This window comes from Pongo pygmaeus, chromosome 7, assembly GCF_028885625.2.
Source record: "Pongo pygmaeus isolate AG05252 chromosome 7, NHGRI_mPonPyg2-v2.0_pri, whole genome shotgun sequence".
Classification (NCBI taxonomy): domain Eukaryota; kingdom Metazoa; phylum Chordata; class Mammalia; order Primates; family Hominidae; genus Pongo; species Pongo pygmaeus.
This window is the reverse complement of record NC_072380.2, coordinates 199,398-205,230: the sequence shown is the minus strand read 5'-3', so window position 1 is coordinate 205,230 and position 5,833 is coordinate 199,398.

Sequence of the window (5,833 nt, the reverse complement as noted above, 5' to 3'; positions counted from 1 at the left end):
ACATAGTAACATCAGAGCCCACAGAGTAACATCAGAACCCATAGTGTAATAGCAGAGCCTACAGAGTAACAGCAGAAACCCACAGAGTAACAGCACGATTCCACAGAGTAATAGCAGGAATTCAGAGTAACAGCAGAAACCTACAGAACAGGATCAGAAACCCACGGAGTAACAGCAGGAAGCCATGAAGCAGTTCTGTCCAACTTAGGTCAGCATATTCATGGTCTTGGGTCTTCTTTGTGTGTGCTTTCTCAGGACTGGGCTTAGCTCTGTGCTTGTGAAGAGTAACCCACTCAATGCCCTCTGGAATTTCACCACTGGAGGAGGAGAAAAACCCCAGAGGGGCAGGGAGAAATGCTTTTCAAAACACATGGTGCAGCTGGAGATTGTGGAGCAGTTGCCCAGGCAGAAGGCTCAGCAGGGGGAGGTAGTGACCAGGAGGGAGGTGCCTCCTTAACCATAGAGATTTTTTGGCAATCAACTTATTGAAAAATCATGTTTTAAAATTTTCTTTAAGTCAAACCTTACAGTATCTAAGGAGCTGGGGAAATTTAAGGCCATTGTTACGGCCACTGTCCAGAGTCAGAGCTCCTCCTGGCAGGAAGCTGGGAAAGTGCTGGTCACAGTGCACCAGGTGCCCCCTGCCTCACAGGGGCTTAGGGTGGTGGTGAACACAGGGGCCCCACGCTTCTCCAATGCATACCACACAGTCGTCTCCTCTGACCTTCCCAAATACTGCACAGACAGGTGTATGTAGTCCCTAACTCTCAGGACAATGTAGACTTGGTTACCTTCGGGCACAGGGAATCCCTTCCTTCTTCCTGTTCCTGCCGCTCTGAAGCGTGTGGCTTATGTTTAATGGGGTCTTTACACAACATGGAAAGACCACTTCTGCTTTCTATGCAGTGATAATACTGCAATAAGAAAAAATGAACCAAGCCACCAAAACAAAACACTACCACCTGATGCGGAACTGGGAGGGCAACACAGCAGTGTCTCAGAGCTAATGCAGCAGCCAGGCACCACGACGGTGTCATGGGTACAAGGAGGAGTTGTCTCAGAGCTAATGCTCTGTGCTGACAGCAGCCAGGCACCACTACGGTGCCATGTTTACAAGGAGGAGGTGCCTGGTTTTCAGGAGATTGCCATCTGAACAGACCCAAGGTGGCAAATACACAGTGAGAAAATGGGGCCATGAGTGCTGTAATTACCTACAGAATGTTTAGGGGGACTGGGAGCAAAAACAATCCCCTCTTACAGAAACCAATCCTGGAAGATGCTGGAAGGTTGTACTAGCTGTAAAAGTCAGAGGCCAGTAGTCAGCTCAGGCAAGCTGGTTTGCTTATTTATGTCAAATTCCTCAGTCTTGGGTCTCCTTATCTTTTAAATAAGGAGTTAGAATAGAATTTGGGGGCTGATCACTCGGGCACCCATGGTGGCTGCAGCATAAGGAGTGTGTGGTGTCAGGATGGGAAGGGCAACATGGAGACTGCATGGCCATTGACATTTGAAAATCTCTGGTTGCCAAAAAGAATCTATCTACAACAGCATTCATCCTGACAGCAGCCAGCAGGCAGCCTAGACCTGGCATGCCACAGCTCCTCTAGGCTCTGAACCCCTCTCAGCTGAGCCTGGTAGATGCCAGCTGACCAGCTGCAGCCCCTGAGTAGAGGTTGGCTGTCCTAGCAATAGAGTAGGGCGGGGGTACAGCAGACATGGGACCATCATCTGGATTCCTAGACGTGCAACTTCAAGTGAGTACATAACCTCCTGAGCCCCAGCTCTCACCTGAAAGCTGAGTTAGGTGCACACACAGGAAGGCAGAGATGGGTCCAGGGCTGGGCTTCCGGTTCCTCTACTCAAAGTCTGCTGCTCCCTGCCCCTCTGCCATCCCTGCAAGCTCCTCACTGACCACGCCTGTCTCAAGTGTTCTCTCTTCCTCCTGACCTCCTGGGGACTTCACAAACCCAGTATCTTTAAAAAAAATCTATTATTTTAGGTTCAGGGCTACATGTACAGGTTTGTTATACAGGTAAACTCGTGTCTTGGGGGTTTGTTGTACAGATTATTTCATCACCTAGATCCTAGCCTAGTACCCAATAGATATTCTTTCTGATCCTCTCCCTCCTCCCACCCTCCAGCCTCAAGTAGGCCCCAGTATGTGTTGTTCCCCTCTATGTGTCCATGTGTTCTCATAATTTAGGATATGAGGATAATGGCCTCCAGTCCCATCTATGTTCCTACAGAAGACAGGATCTCATCCTTTTTTTTGGCTGCATAGTATTCCATGGTGTATATGTACCACTTTTTTTTTTTATCCAGTCTATCATTTTTGGGCAATAGATTGATTCCTTGCCTTTGCTATTGTGAACAGAGTAGTGTGGGCTTATAGTCCCAGCTACTCAGTAGGCTGAGGTGGGAGGGTTGCTTGAGCCCATGAGGCGGAGGTTGCAGTGAGCTGTGGATTGCAATGAACAAACACATGCATGCGTCTTTATGGTAGAACAATTTCTATTCCTCTGGGTATGTACCCAGTAATGGGATTGCTGAGTGGAATGGTAATTCTTTTAGCTCTTTGAGGAATCACCATACTGCTTTCCACAATGGTTGAACTCATTTACACTCCTATCATCAGCGTATAAGTGTTCCCTTTTCTCTGCAACCTTGCCAGCATCTGTTATTATTTGACTTTTTAGTCATAGCTATTCCGACTGGTGTGAGATGGTATCTCATGATGGTTTCAATTTGCATTTCTCTAATGATCAGTGATATTGAGCTTTTTAAAATGTGCTTGTTAGCCACATGTATGTCTTCTTTCGAAAAGCGTATGTTCATGTCCTTTGCTCACTATTTAATGGGGTTGTTTGGTTTTTTTCTTGTAAATTTAAGTTCCCTATGGATGCTGGATATTAGACCTTTGTCAGATACATAGTTTGCAAATATTTTCTCCCATTCCATAGATGATCTGTTTTCTCTGCTGATAGTTTCTTTTGCTGTGCAGAAGCTCTTAAGTTTAATCGGATCCCATTTGTCAATTTTTGCTTTTGTTGCTATTGCTTTTGGTGTGTTCGTCATTAAATATTTGCCCTTTCCAGTGTCCAGGATGGTATTGCCAAGGTTGTCTTCCAGGAAACTCAGCACCTTATGACTTGTTTCAGTTATTTAAATCTTAGCCCAGCCTGCTCTCTACTTAAAAAAAAAAAAAAAAAAAAAAAAACTCAGTTCCACATGGAGACTGAAAGCCCTCTGAAGGCTGAGACGAAAGTCTTATACTTTTTGGAGCCTTGAGTGTCTACCTCTAACTGTGGAGAAGGAATGGAAAGAGAGGTGCAACAGACGGGCTGCACATCTAGCTGGAAATGCGCAATCCAAAGGGCACGACTTTTGCTGAAACGCCGGGAGTGGGCCAAGGCCGCAAAGTCAGTCAGATGTGGTATCAGTGTTTGCTCATCATGTTAATGATTATTTCCATGGTGACATGGCTTTTTTGTTTCTCTGTTGCGTTACATGAGATCCAAGCAATGAGATGCACACAGCCGAGGCAAGGATGGTAGAAATCAGACCCGGACCAAACTCCTGGCTGCAATTTGTTCATACAACAGGTGGTGTCTGTCTCTGTTGTCATTTGAGCCTGGAATTCCTACAGCCCTCTCCCTATGTCCACCAAATATGAGGCCTCTGCTGGCCGGGTGTCCAGGCAGCAGGACCTCTCAGCACTGGCAGGGCTGGCCCTCAGACAGCCTCTGACTTCACTCACCCTGATCTCCTGCCCACCGTGACTACAGGGGAGAGGCAGCTCTCTGGGGTCTCCTTCTAAGGGCACTAATCCCGTTTACAAGAGCTCCCCTCCATGACCTCATCACCTCCCAAAGACCCCTCCTCCTAACACCGTCACACAGGGATTAGGGTTTCAGCACAGGAATCTTGCGGGGGAACAAAACATTCATACCCTGGCCATGGCCCAGGTAGCCAAGTGCATCATGTCTGGGGTGAGCTGAAAACCCAGCTCTTCCGAAGAGGGACAGGAGTGTGAGGAAGCCCTTACTTGTAGCATTTGATAATTTCTGTTATGTATAGACTCCAACCATGGCTAATTTCACACTTCCCATGAGACAACACTGAATGAGGAGCCGGGAAGGGGTGCACTTGGTCCACTCCCCCAAGCCGATTCCAGCCACCTCCAGCATCCCACTGGGCCTGTGCCTATTGTAAACTATGAGAGCTGTTGGTGTTTTCTGTTCATTAATGAGTCTTCATTCTAGCACATCTTGAGAAGAATGTTTCCATGTGCCAGATTGTCCAGGAGTGGGAATTTTCCAAATTTCCAGTTAGGGCCACTAGTTGTGCAAATGATGACAACTTGCCACAGATGGTTGGTCACCAGGGTTTCAGCAAAGAAGCTAGTAAACTGAAGATAGTAAATGTGCATGTTAAACAGCATGGGTTTTTCCAAGCAGTTTTGTCAGCAGAAGTTTATTCCTTCTTGATTGAATTTAAAAATATAGAAAAAATAGAAAGGCAATATTTTCTAATAGCAACTCATTATGGTGATATGCTGCATGTTCTGGAAAATTAATTTGAGTTATACAAATAATATGATGAAATGGTTAATGGGCATTCTTCCAATAACTTCTGGGAGCAAAAGAAATTAAAGCCAATTTAACTAGCAGAAATCCTTACTAAGTTAGAAGAGAAAGTGGAGTTGAGTAAGTGAAGATGTCAACACAAATGATTCTTATCTTTTGGAGAAAATGCCTGACGCACACATGGAAAAGGTAAAATCAGAAGGTAGAAATTTAGCTTCTCTACTTAGGTGAGAACCTCTGCTCCACTGGGAGGGCTGAAGATGGCAAGATGGAAAGGGGGATGGATTCATGCCAACTGGGGTCTAAGGGGGATGGATTCATGCCAACTGGGGTCTAAGGGGGATGGATTCATGCCAGCTGGGGTCTGGATCTTCAGAACCAAGTTGGTGAAACAACTTGGCTTGAGGAATAAGTCTGTATAAAGGCCAAGGTTTATTTCGGTGTATCCCAGGACCCAAGCTTGCCTGGACAGCCAAGTTCAGTGTCTCTGGCTAATTGTAAATGAGGGAGGCACTTCCCAGCCTAGTAGCAGCCTCTTCTCTATTTGCTAGCCCACACTTTCCACTTCCCAGGTGTCTTGATCCCCCTCTGTGGATAGGTGAAGCAAAGAATCGCAAAAATACCCACACTTCTGCCTGTTTTCCTAAAAATTCTCTACACTTTTACTCCAACATAATCAGGGCACTGATGGTGCAGTCCACATGTGCATAAGTTTATTGTCTAAACTTCTAGGAGGGAGCCCTGCTGAGCAATTAGAACACAATGTAGGGTCTTCTAAAGATTACCTTAAAGGGGATGAATAACAGTTAAAATACTAATGTCTCCACATGAATCTAAGAGAATTATCAGTGAATTTACACAATAATTTCAAAAGGCAGAGACATTTGGGCACCAAAATTGGGGTTTTTGTCTTCAATTAAATTCCAGATGGGCACTTACTGGTGTCAGGAGTGGGCTCCATTTTCTAGTCCCACCAAAGCACTGGTGGGGATATTTCCTTCTGAGTCACCAGGTTCTTAATCCAATGCCCCTCCCTCTCATATGGGAAGGCGCTTGCACATGTTCTGGGCCATGGTCAATAGAGGGCTCCCTGTGTAGCTACCTAGGTGGGACTTGGCAAGGTCTGGTGTCTTTCTGCTCTCTGATCCATGAGTAATGCATAGGCAGCTACTGATAGAAATTCCAAAGCTCATTGATGGGAGAAGAGCAACTAACGGGGCCACTAGGCATGAGTGACTTGGTCAAGC